Here is a 13,506-nt window from a genome sequence, read left to right on the forward strand (position 1 = left end):
CCTCTCTGTGGAGAACTTACAGCACTCAGATACAGTTAAATATAGCGTTTTATTAGTTCATGTCAGCTTTACAGCCTGTAAAGCCACTGTGATGTGTTGCGTTCATTGGGAGAAATCAAGTCTGTCTGACACGTGCAGTTATAAAACGGGTGTTATTTACTCTAACCAGCTCTGAAAACGTCTAAGATTGTCTTCAGTTTAACTTTACGCCCCTGACGGAAACTCACAGGCAAATAAAACGTCTGCCATCAGGAAAGAGGAATAATCTAGTATGATCTTAAAGTATCGGGTATCAGCTTCTCACGCGTCTCGCAGCCTCCTCGTGTCAGAAAAACAGTCGACTGGTTAGACAGCAGAGATGTGAATCCACGCTCTGAATGCATTAACAGCTCTGTCGTGAGTTCCTGGTTTGCACCTTGAGTCATCAGGAAGCCTCCTCTGGCTCGCTGAGCAGCGGCACATTTTCATCTGGCTGAAAAGCAGAAACTCGGATGAACAAAGAGAGCGAGGGAGGAACAGCGCTCGCTGCTGATCAATGAGTTTGGCCCGACGCTTTGTCTGCCTCATCCTGCCCGCCTCCGCCTCCGTCCTCCAGTTTACACTTTTTTTATATATATATTTTATTTTTACTCCCACAGACTGAGAGAATTTAACAAAAAGTTTCCCAACTTGTTAAAGTTTTTGTTGAGTAACTGTTTTCTGTGAAGTCGGGATGTGAATCCTCTCTGTCTGACCTGCATGCTCTCACAGCTGTGCAGCTTTTTTATACCACGAGTGCACAAATGTAACTTGTATTCAATGACTTTATCAATGAGTAATAGTGATCAGTGACAACAGGTCTCGAGTTAAGAGTTGAAAACTTCCTTTGACTGGTGAGATCATTTGACCGTTTGTTTCTGGAACAATCTGGACCAGAGTCCCATTATTGACAGCTTTTCAGCACCCAAAGAATCATACTTTCACACTTTCACAGTGATTTGATGATTGATATAAACACAGACTGCCAATCGGAATCCTTCTGTGTTTACAGGGACGTCAGTCAGCTTCATGTCGGGGACATTTTTCTCCTAAGAAATGCTGGAGTGCCTTTAATAGCTGCAGGAAACACTATTCAGACGGTCCAACATAATAACTCAGTCTTGGTTATTTAAACATCTCATTAAATGCTTATATAATGTATTAAACTGCTAATTACACACGTAAGCATGTCATGTTACCTGAGAGGTGCTGCCAGATGGTGTTTCATACAGAGGTTTGAGTAAAACTTAACAGAGAACTGCTCATGAAAAACATTTTCCTTCTGGGTTTTTGTTTCTCCTCTGTAACATACAGCTGGAAGAGGTCATCAGTATCAGTTTCCAACACAGCTGCAGAGCTCAACACGTGCTCGGCGCTACTGTTCAGAGTGACCACATGATTATCGTCATCGACGGCCTCTTACTGTAGATTTAATGGTTAAAACTATTTATTTACATGAAGAACTGTAGATTGAACTCACTGACCCTACCAAACTTTAGCATTTAAAACCGTATTATTACCAGATAGAAAGAAAAAAACAGCAAGTTTTCACAACTTGGCAACCCAAAAGTTCTGAGAAAATAAGAAGATAAAGGTAATAGTAGCTTAGTAACATATTTATGAACCATTATTAGACTTTCATTGAAAAGGTGCCTCATTATAAAGCAGCTCCTCATTATCTGACATCAGATCTGACATCAGATCTGACATCAGATTGTGGCGTTTAGACGACTGAACAAGTTGTTTCAAGTCATTCAGATTTATCACATCGTCAAAAATGTTTTCTGCATCTTGATGTCAAACTTAAATCAACATTTATGTAAACAGCAGGCAGATTTCAGCACCTCTTCCTCTCGCTGACTCCAAACAAAGACCAGAGCCGAGCACCCGTCCACCTCTTTAATTAACAAAGTGTGCCAGTTGAGGCCACTTTCAGCTCGCCGGGCGCACGCATCTTTTGTGAGGAAAGTTGGAGGTTATTGAGGCTGACAGACAGCAGTTAGCTAATGCTTCGCCCATTGTGCAACCAGGTTGCTCCTTTGCCTGTAATTATCAGAGGCTGTGAAACATCCAGTCCGGGCCTGCCAGCCGACTCTGCCCACTTCCACACTGACAGCCGCGAGTCGTCTCCAGAGTCGCTGCTCTGTTGCAACAAGCCACCCAAGAATGCAGCTGCATGGCATTGCTTCACTGTTGATCAGCTCCCTGGCAACACTTCACTTTAACACTCACTACTCAGCATTCATGTGCAGTATATAAAAACTAATAAACTGGCCAGGAGGGTTTATTGGCATACACAATGAATCAGTGCTCTTCAGTCCTCGTCCTGCACGTGTTAGACGTACACGCTAATAAATGGGGTTATGATAATAATCAATGCTGCACGCTGAGTTTTCACGATCAAATCTACAGATATTAATGTTAATAAGTTATTAATAAATAGTTTTATTCATCAGGTCTGTGGTTTAAGATGTTAAGGCGTCATTTTTTAGGTGTTTAGACATCAAATCTACAGTAATAGATGTTAATAAGTCATTATAAAGATTATTATAATATACGTTTTTCATATTATTATATCTGTGTTTTACTGTATTCTCATTTATTTGATGTTTAGACACCAGTAAATCATTAATAAAGAGCTTTAATCATTAAATCTACAGTTATAAATAATATAAACTCAATGTAAAGGTTGTAATAACAAAATCATGTATTATAAATACTTTGCAAGTGAGATATATTCGTGTTTGTGTCAAAAATGATATATTTCTCCTATTAAAACACATTTTATATCATTAAAACTATCACTATCGACTACTATAGTTGTTGATAAAGCTATAATAAACCACACAGCTCACAGCTTCATCATGTTTGTCATGAGCCATTTATTAAAAGTGAGTGCTGTTTGTTATTGTTGCCCAGTTCTCCGTCACACCGAGTTGTTGTTTTCAATCTTTTCACTTCAAACGATGTCACAATAAAGTGGACCTTCCCATGGAGGCACTCGAGGAAACACATGAGTTGTTCTCACTTCACCGTGTCCCCCCACGCTGGGAAACGCTGCTTTGTTGCTCCTCTGGCATGTTAGCATGTGATGCTAATGGGCTGTGTTTCCGCCCGGGGAGGTATGTGTGAATGCTCGGCGGCGGCAGCAGCAGCAGCAGCAGCAGCAGCAGCAGCAGCAGTCCTGGAGGCTGCCCCAGCTCCGAGGAAGAGTCGGCCCGGCCCTGCAGCTTTAACACTCACTGCAATCAAATATGAGTCACATGCTTCAACAGCTCAGAGTGCTGACCGGGGTTGGCCCTTTGTTTTAGCAACAGTGCCTCCTTAATAAAGGAGAATCAACACTTAATGGCGGGGCTTGTGGCCGTGCCACACATGCCAGAACTCATGGCTCATCAGTCCTGGGTCCTCTGAGCTGCAGTAATGCCAGGCAGTGTGACAGCGGCGTCTCTGTGGGGATGATGCAGTGCTGTGCCACGGCCCTGACAGGGGTGTAATTGGTTTGTTCGGCTCGGGAGCGTCTTCCTACAGGCCTCCGCATAGTCGTGTAGCGCTGCTGCAACTGCTGACTTACCCAGAGTCACGAGGAACTCCGAAGTGGGCTAATATGAGAGTTTTTCACGGCTCGATTATTCACTGTCCAAACGCCAGGGGAGTGTTTTCTTGGAACAGGCCGTGATTCATTGCAACTTTGACACATCTTCCCGTGTGTAGTGCGGTCTTTTCTCTCCTCATTGATGTAGGTGATACTCACTTTATCTGCCGTGCTTGCCCACGCGCTCGTAGTCTGAATGCCCCGATGCACAATCAGCGGCATTATGGGCGCCACAGTAGAACGCCTCTTCATTCTTTTAATGCCGCTTCCACCAGGAGCTGTCTGTCTTATTTGAATATGTGGGCAGAGGTAAATCAACACCTCTCGCTGACAAGTCGACTCTTATGAGGGTGCAGCTAACGGCTTTATAAATGGTTCGTAAACTGATCAACTCGGGCTGCAGCTAGTGATTATTTTTCTATTATTTTGGTTGCTGGTTGGTTCGTCAGCAGGAAAACTTCTGGACGGCCGTCAGTGAAGCTTGGATGGAGGATCGGTCTCGGCCCAGAATAGAACTTTAACTTAACCAAATCTTTCCTTACCTTCTTTAACACTGTGAGATCATCATCTACGTTAATTAGAGCTTGATCTTTTTTACGTTGTGTTTGTTTGGACCTTGATAACTAAAGAGGAATGCTAATGCTACAGCTTACAGTGCGCTAAAGAAGTCCTAGTTGGCAGATTTTGTTCCGTTCATTTCGAGCCAAGCGAGCTGTTTCCCCCTTGTTTCCTGTCTATATGCTAAGCTAACTGTCTAATAGCTGTGAGAAACATGAGGAGGGTGTCAATCTTCTCATTTAAGTCTTGGCAGGAATGTGGTTGAACGTTTTGTTTTGGTTTTTTTTCCCCCCAAAATGTCAAAGTGTTCCTCAACTGAGCTGAAAAGACGAGTGTCTTGCTGGAGGATAAACACCTGCCAGAGGAATCTCAACTTTCTGAAAAACCTTGTTCTGCGTAACGGTGTGATAATCGACTGTGAAGCTGTAGACGGTGATTTAAACTCAGATGTGAAAGGCTTTTGGCTCGTCAACATGTGGCAATCTGGGCCATTTCTCCTCTTTAAACACATGATGAATCCACTTGTGTCCATTGTGCCTGCGAGCGTGCAGCGGGACGTATAGAGAGGCACTTTGGCTGCGGTGACAGGGCGTCTCTTAAAGGCCTAAATGGAGCTGTGTTGCATTGGTGCCCAATGTTGTGTGTAAGTCTGCCACTTGAGGCAGCTGGGGCTTTGTGTCTCAGTGGGTATCTGTATCTGAATGGGAGCAACGCCATGGATGGCTGATGAATGACTGTGTGTTCATTACCATCCCCGTCCCTCAGTCCCATCACAGAGACATTCACAGTCCCCCGCAGGTGTCCGAAAAGGGCTGCGCAGGCATCCTGGGTCCAGATCCGGAGAGTTCGGGGGGACTCTGCTGTCCCATCCTTCTCTGGTGACAACGGCGGTCAGTGAACTGCACACAGAGAGATGTTGTGTCGAGGCGAGTTGAAAGCCCTCAGGCCTCCGCTCTCGCACTTCGGGGTCTGTGAAGGCCTCTCAGCGCTGCGCACTGAGGCTTCTGTCAGCTGATGTATTTGGGGTGACGGAGCTGGAAAGAGCCCAGTAAATTTTAACACATCAATGCATAGAGGGAGGCACTCGCTTGGAGAAGAGGGACGCGCACAGAGGAAACAAACGCTGCGAGGTACAGCAGGAAGAGAACAGTCAGTGCTCTGTGCTCTGCCTGAGTGTACCTCCGCTCTCATCGTGTGCAGCACCTGTAAAGTTTAGAGACAGGTCTTGCCGCCCACTCGATTCTGTCGCTCTGGCAGCGGTGACTAAATGTTCCTGAGCTTCACACGTCATCACAGTCCTGGACTTTGATACTAATGATTGTGTGAGAAGTCACTGATGTTTAAAGTTTAACGTGGATGTTGACTTCCTGCTGCTTCAACAGAGAGAAAAAGAAAAAGAGTCTAAAAAGAGTCTGAAGCATTTTATTGAAAAATTGTTAAGTTCCAATGAATCTGCCAATAATCGGATTTTCCCAATGAATTGATTAATCATTTTGTCTAAAATGTCAGAAAATGGTTTAATATGACAAAGATGACGTATTCAATCAGCTTGTTTGTTCCAAAAACAGTCTGGAATCCCAAAGATATTTATTTTATAATCACATAATATAATTATGAGAAATCGGTGATCTTTAAGGTTCAGTGTGGATGCTCACTTCCTGCTGCTCCAAATTATGACTCTCTAGAGTAAGAAAAAGAGTCTAAAAATAGTCTGTCTCAAGCGTTTTATTGAAAATGTGGAGTTTTTCTAATGGGGTTTGGTTCGGTTCAGGCTTCAGGAACCGCAGCTGCAGCTTTTCTTCATTTTCTTTACTGCCAGTTATGGTAGTTTTTGAATGAATTTGTCTCTAAAATGTCAGAAAATATTTAAAAATGACAAAAGTTCCTTAAGCATCCAAATCCATATTAGGTATTCACATTCTGATCAAACAAACAGAGAAAACAGCACAGATTTGACTGACTTGAACCACTAAATGATACTTCTGCTTTAACAAAACGTCTGAAACGATTAATCGGCTTTCTAAAACGCTGATAAATTTCTCCTCAGGCTCCAGTACGAACAGCGACACTTGAACTTGGATGCACATTAAAGGGGCTGCGCTAAGCTGAAAATGAAAGCCTGGGAATGTAATCCAAACAAACAACAGGAAACGACCCTAAATCACTGTGTTTTATGGGTGTAAGGAAATGGATGTTGACATTCAATAGCCAGTAATTACCCGTGTTTAGGAAAGCAGGCATGAAAAAAATGAAGTGGAGCTGCAGATTTGACCCACAAACTCTCGCTTGCAGAGGAGAGATTATTACAGACAGTCAGATAAATTCACTTTTTCCTACCCAACACCGTGACGACTGTAAACGCAGAGTCCACTTTCTCACCACGGTCTGGAGCAAAGGGAGCAAACAAAGTTCAGCGTTCTGCCCCCCCCCCCTTTTTTTAATCAGATAACTTGTCGCGGCTTTGATGGACAAAAAGAAATTTGCTCAACTGAATTCTTTCGCTGTTGTCGTTTTGTGAATTTGCCCTGTTCTTGCGAGCGTTTCCCACAGAGGCGGAGAGATGTTAGCCCGGCCTGCTTCAGGATAAGGTAATCGTCCTGGATCTCCTGGGAGGAAGCTGAGGGGCTTTAGAGATGCAGCTGTGATGATGACATCGCCAAGAGAAAGTGGCCCGACCATTTTCACACAGCTGCAGAGAAGACATGGGTTATTATGTCGGCTCGGTGTTGTGACAGCTGTGTGTTGTGTGGATGTGAAAGAAACGAGAGCGGGTACTCGCGTCGGGATGAAACTCTCAGAAGACTTTAAAACTCTGAGGTGGATTTCCTCGTTGAGATGTTTGGGCCTCTCGTTGTGACGGAGCAGCTCGACGCGCGTCACCACCAGGTCGTCTCTCCGCTGCGAGGGAAGTTTATTGGTGGCAGCCAGCTCGGCTTTGGAAAGTGATTTTATTTGATTCACAAGCGAAACAGGCTTGAGGTCAGACGAGAACACGCCCTAAACGCTTCCGGCGTGGCCGTTTTTACAACGAACTGTAGTCGGCGGCGTCTTCAGACTGCTGTGTGGTCGAGAACGAGGAGAGGAGTTTGGATGGAGGCAATTTGTGGTTTCTAGACAGCGTTTTAAACCGTGACTCAGCTTCCTACTCACCTGAATTCACCTGCAGAGAACAACTTCAAATGACTGCAAAGTGGTGTTTGACTCCACGTTACGTGAGGAGCCGGAGTCATCGTCACAGGTGGTTTGGCTGTGAAGGAAACATTGTACCTCTGGGCGCTTTTGTGGTTTTTTTCTGTCAAAATGAAGAGAAAAAACATCTGGATTTGTTTGAGTGTATCCGTTGATTTACACATGTAATATTACAGTCGGTTCACTTGAGAGAGATTCATGGTTTATTACAACTTGGCTTTTAGTTTCTGTTGAAGAACAACACCAGAGATCAGACGGGTTTTTAATAACTTAGCCAACAACACGCATTTGTGGCCGTCCGTGGTCTAATGAGTCAGTTTAAGCGGTCCTGACACTCCTCTAAACCTGGTTGATTTGGACTGAAAGCCAGACCTGAAAAGCTCAGTCAGCCGGCAGATCAGCTGGTCGACGTACAGACGGTGACAGATTGTGTCATATTCAGTCCAACTGTAACAGAAGAAGAGAAGAAATATCATGTCAGTGAAAATGACTCACCGACGCCTGTCAGTACAGCTGTAAAGTTTGTACCCACAAAACTGCTGAGTGCATCGAAATGTGAAATGTTTCCAACACGGAGGACACTAATTGTTCTCAGTGTTTCTCTGGCCACCTGTCACTATAATTTCCCCAAAAAAAAGTTTGATTTTGAGACTCATGGCGACAGAAATGACACGATGTGACATACGTAACATACTTGCTGAGACGCCAGTAGTGATTTATAGTAGCAGTGACAACATTTTTGTGTTTTTCTTTTAGTCCTTTTAACTTTTCAACTATGAAACATGAGTCTGAGCCATAAAATCAGTCTGTTGATATGTTGTACAAAGGACAGTTTGGATGATAAATAAACTGATTTATGCTCAAACTTCTCTTTAGTGACACCACTGTGCTCCCAGATCACAGCAGTTTCCAGTTGCCAAGAGAGGTTCTGACGGCGAAAGTTGTCCTAAACTGGATTTTTTTCTTCAAAGACGTTCAGGGTTTATGTGTAGGATGTGGTGTGGGTGTATTATTATTATATGAATATCTCTGAATCTAATGAGCAGCAGTACGTATGCAGCCTCCCTGTGCGACCCAGTTATAGGCATGCCTGAACTTGCCCTGCTCTATACGAGCTCCTTTAACACGAATCTCTCAGCCTTTTTGGTCCAAACAAAGACGGAAAACATTCCAGCTATGCAGCGAAGCACCTTGCCCCTCACACAGCGAGCATGCTGGGACCGAGCCACCAAACCCAGCCCTGCTGCTGCTGCTGGACCGCAGCCAGTTGGCCCAGATCTGGAGCGCATGGCTAGTGCGTACACGTGCCCGGGTATGCATGCTATGTGAAACAGCTCAGATAGAAGGTGTACTTATCATGACACATACATGCTCTGGTGCCTGTTCCCACCGCTGCAGCCGGCCCCTCCACACTAATGCTTCTAATGAAGGAGGTAAACAGCAGATACTTCAAGGTTTTTTCAGTCTGGCTTCATCGGCGCTCCGCTTCCTATTGTACTTACCGACCTCCCCCCACTCCAATCTGTTTGTCTTGCTCGCAGGTCAGTGAACCAGCCCGAGAGCCGACAGTCTCGACAGTGTGCACACACACACACACACACACACACACACACACACACACAACACTCACACGTGTTCACGCTCCCACAGAAATCATTCCAGCAGGGTGATTTTTTGTTTTTCTGATTTGTGTCAAACATTCATGCATGAGTGAATTTACAAAACAGGGTGTTAAATGAGCTCCGGGACACCATCAGGCCCACGTTAGGGTCCGTTACATGATTAGTCTGAAATTAAGTGGCAGCTGCCTTGATAATCAATTAGCTGCTTTGATTTGTCTTATCTGATAGTCAGTTGTATATTTTGGGGAAATTGTCGCATGCATTTTTTTCTTTTTACTAATTTCTGACGTCTTATAATGGGCAGATTAACTAATTAACTGAAAAACGAAAATATGGATCTTGATGAAAAGAATCCGGCGTATTTAGATGTCTGGTAAATATGAGTACAGTTTGATTTGATTAATAAAATCCAAATGTAGTGGATTTAATTCTGTTTTATTTGATGCTGGATTAGGCTTGATTTGATGAAAGAGGGCTTGGTGAAGGTATGCGCTCAACATGCGCTTAACGTTATTTTTATTTACAATTTTTGTGACAGTGGTTATCACAAATTGTAATCTAAAGATTAGATGAGTGAGCTTGTGACCGGAGGGGTCGTTGGTTCCAGTCTTTGGACCGGCAGGATAAATGTGGGACTTTTTTACACAGCCGATTATCGTTTTCCAACTTAATCTATCACTTCGGTCTATAGAAAACAGTTGTAGTTGTTGCAGCTGTGATCTTAAGATCACAGGATACACTTCCTCATATAGTCATTTTCATCATTTCTCTTGAATCTGAGTCAACGTGATGATTGTGACAGAAGTGATTTCATGTTATTGCCCGTACGGGAAGCTATCACTGCCTCTAGGGAACTTGCCATGGAGCAGATCCTGCGGTATCAGTGGACTTGATGTGTCCCATGATGCTCTGGCAGAGGCCTTGTTGGGGGAGTTGTCTTCATAGTCGCGAGCAGCTGAGTGACCGCTGCAGTGGTTGCCGAGCTGTCAGGCCGGTATGTGAGGAATCTGTGTCTGAGGTCTGAAAGGAGAGCAGCTGGGAGCGCAGCGCAGCGCAGGGGAAGTGGGCGGCTCGCTGCCGAGACACCTGTCCTCAGTGAAAGGCCCCTCTGTGGAGCAGAACAGGTGTCGCCGGAGCAGTTAAGCCCTTCACTTGAAGCGAACACACTCTGAATTATAGTCATTTATCCACAAGGGGCCACATCGATGTTAAGGTCAGGGCCCGGTTGCCCCTCAGCCCTTCCGCCCTTTTTTTCCGTCCTTCCTTCCTGCCAACACTCTTCCTCTCATCAGCTGGCCTGTTTGCTGTGGTGCTCCTTTAACCAAACAGCTCAATGACTCCGCCAAGTACACTAACTCCCTTGTGTTGTGTCTCGGGCTCTCGCTCGCAGCTCGTTCAGATATGTCAACACAGAGTTAATGCTCCCAGCCTCCGTCTTCCTCTCTCTACATAAGCCAACTATTGATCCCATGAAAGGGAGCCGCGCAGGAAGGAAGTCGCTCCGTCAGGTGCACCTCCAGATGGGATCATTCAGGATGAGGGAGCGCTTGTTTTGTAGACTCGGAAACAGCTCAGGATTGGCTGATTGTGGGGGAAGATTAAGAAGTTGCCTCACATCTGTTTTATTATTGATTAAGGATGGCCTTTGTTAAATTGGTGGCCATCACAAATTCCCACTGTTTAGTCCAACAGTCCAAATCCCACACACCTGTTCTCCGGACCAGAACTTTGAATATTCACTGTTGATTATAGTCGATGCTCTGGAGCTCAAAAGTTGTATTCGAGACGACCCCTAACTCAAAGAAAACTAGAAAATAATGTCATTTGAGGAGCTGCAGTGAGTCAGTTGTTCTCACATCTGGCCAGTCGCAGCCCTTCAGGAACACCTCTGTTTATCAGACAATCGCTGGTTCTTTACATAAAATATATCTGACAAAAAAAGCCTTTTTGCTGAAGTGATTACTTCGTGGTGACATCTCTATCAGTCGCTATAATTCCTCTTTGCATCCCCATCTTTACTCCTCTGCTGCTCTTTTATGAGCTGATTGAGAAATCTTGTCATTTATCTCATTGTTGCTCCCGGCAACAGGGGCAGGTTGAAGAATTCGCGCTGGAGGAACAATGCAGCCGAGGCGTTTTGAAACAAAGGAGGCGATTTTGACGTCAGCACCTCGCCTCGCCGAACAAAGAAATTGCATCCACGAAGCGGAGAAGTGGACAAGTGCAGGAGGCGCAGCTCTGAGCTGGCTCACAGTCAGCCCGCAGAGGAGGGCGCGTTCAGGCCGGAGGCGGGTTCCTGTGGTTGTTTTGGACTTTATCTACATGTGTTCTTCCCAGATTCAGACTGATAAGAGAAAAGACAGGAGCCAGAGCATGTCTGATTATACGGGATGATGATGATCAGAGCGGCGGGCAGTGATTGTTTACTTTTTTGTGTTAGCGCATGTGTCTGTGTGTGTGTGTGCTCACTGTCTGCCAACTGCTCCCTCATCACGTACACACACACACACACACACACACACACACACACACCTAAAAAGCCCTCACCTTCCCTCCCAGTTACCATGGACACAAAAGCACAGGACCTAAAATTGTCACTGCCAGTGATGTGCACACCTCATACACTGACAAATCAGGAAAAGGAGCTTTTCCGCTTGCAGCTCAATGAAAATGCAAATAAGCCGGAAGCTGAGATCCACATTATATAACTCCGCTTTCTTTTTTTGGATATCTGCGCGGAAAGTGAGGCGTCACTCTGACTGCTTTATGAAGGTAAGCAGCATCGAGGAAGAAAGTTAAGTTAAGACGAGGCTGAGAGAGACAAAAGTTTGCGGTCTTTTCTGCCTGAGAGGAACACAAGTGACTCATGAGAACATCAAACTCATGGCTGCGCCTCCCGCACGCCGCTCTGATAACGGTGAATCACAGTGAAGCAAGTCACAGACTTTGACAGGGGAAAATCTGAATCATTAAACCAAACTCCATTCTGCTCCGTCTTCAGCTCAACGTGACCTCAGTCTGCCAGAGTTCAGCTCAGGCAGAAACTCATTCTTATCAGTTTTCACAACATTTGGCATCAAACAATCAGTGAGGTTGAGTCATTGTGTTGCCCCAATTTAAAAAAAAAAAAAAAAAACATCTCCTGTAATGAATCTGCAGAAGTGGACTGCTCATTAGCCTCCAGCTCATTACGAGGTGTGTCACTGAGGGCACTGCACATTTCTCTCCGAAGGTGTTCTTGTGGGATCGGACTAAAATAACTCCCTCACACAGCAAAGCTGATAATGGTTTACCCACACCTGCTATCTCGCACACACATAACAGGTCAGCTCGAGAGGTGTGTGTGTGTGTGTGTGTGTGTGTGTGTGTGTGTGTGTGTGTGTATATGCCATGTGAGCGGAATACTTATCTATGACAGGCAGAAAAGAAAATGCAGCTGGTTAATGAGTGCAGAGCTGTTCCCCAGATTGATAACGTTTGTGTTCAAAGCAGCGGACCAGCGTGGGCAGTGACCTACTAACGACAAAGACTTGGTGGATGATCCCGTTTTCCAGAGTTACATACAGATATAGGAAAGATTGTCACTCAGTGTCCAAAATGTCAGCCAAATAATGTGAATTTATGCATGTTTTCACTCCATAAATTGAAGGAGCACATAAAAATGGATGGAAACTCACAAAAAAAAACACAGATTTATCAATCCAGTTTCATGATTGTCAACTATTAAATCAAACGCCAACTGTTCTGATAATGAATTCATCGCATTTCTCTGGATTCAGCTTCGAACACGTGAATATCATCTGGTGTCTTCACTCCTCTAAACTGAATATCTTTGGGTTGTGGTTAAACACGAGACATTTGCTGACGTCATCTTGGCCTTCGGGAGAAACTGATCAACACTTTTCAGCATTTTCCCACCAAAAAAAAGAAAAAAATAGTTGACAAGTTGACAAATTGACGGTGAAAACACTCTTTATGAAACAGAACGATTTAATAATTCCCTGTAAAACAGATTCAAAGAGTCAAATTGTAGGCGTGGTTGCAGATTTCTGTGTTTCATATCCTTTTTGCCCGGTGCACAGGAGTGAACAGGTGTGGGTTAATTAAAAGATCTGTCACCCATGAGAAGCTACTGGTTGGAGAGATTATCTGTGTCGCCCACCTGCTGCTGCTGCTGCTGGTCACGGTGGCCGAGGTGAGATAATCTGCCCATCGGTCAGTCTCCTCCTGGACGCGATATGAGACGTTCTCAGTGGTCTGGCTCCCTGTGAAAACTTTTAGCCTAGTTGCAGATGTTGTTTTCCGTCTCAGCTCGTTTACACTCTTTGCTCCACATATTTCCTAAGTAGTGACAGTCACTCATAAAAGAACGGTTTTAATTGAAGGGGGGCTGTGATGGGGGGGGGGGGGGGCGCTTGGAGGCTTCGTCCTCAGGGGGAACACAGTAGATCTGCCCGTGTTTCAAAACAACTGTCTCCTTTGTCTGCTATTGGCTTTGGCATTGAGAGGAGTCCCTCATAAACA

General features: G+C 44.8%; 1 protein-coding gene and 1 long non-coding RNA gene across 5 annotated transcripts in view; one reads left to right on the forward strand and one right to left on the reverse strand.

Moving 5' to 3' along the window:
• Nucleotides 1–13,506, forward strand: part of traf4a (tnf receptor-associated factor 4a) — a 40,164-nt gene that overhangs the window by 2,733 nt on the left and 23,925 nt on the right. The gene's annotated exons all lie outside the window — the stretch shown is intronic.
• On the reverse strand, nt 5,630–11,741 carry LOC119010103. Of its 3 annotated transcripts, XR_005071903.1 has the most exons (4): nt 10,691–11,741; nt 7,733–7,807; nt 7,322–7,463; nt 5,630–7,229 (listed from the first exon to the last, which is right to left on the reverse strand). It is a non-coding gene; the product is annotated as an uncharacterized LOC119010103 (long non-coding RNA). The 3 variants fall into 3 exon arrangements; XR_005071902.1 differs by having other exon boundaries at nt 7,322–7,807; XR_005071900.1 differs by lacking the exon at nt 10,691–11,741 and having other exon boundaries at nt 7,733–8,186.

The sequence above is a fragment of the Acanthopagrus latus genome, chromosome 2 (genome assembly GCF_904848185.1).
Source record: "Acanthopagrus latus isolate v.2019 chromosome 2, fAcaLat1.1, whole genome shotgun sequence".
In the NCBI taxonomy this organism is placed as follows: domain Eukaryota; kingdom Metazoa; phylum Chordata; class Actinopteri; order Spariformes; family Sparidae; genus Acanthopagrus; species Acanthopagrus latus.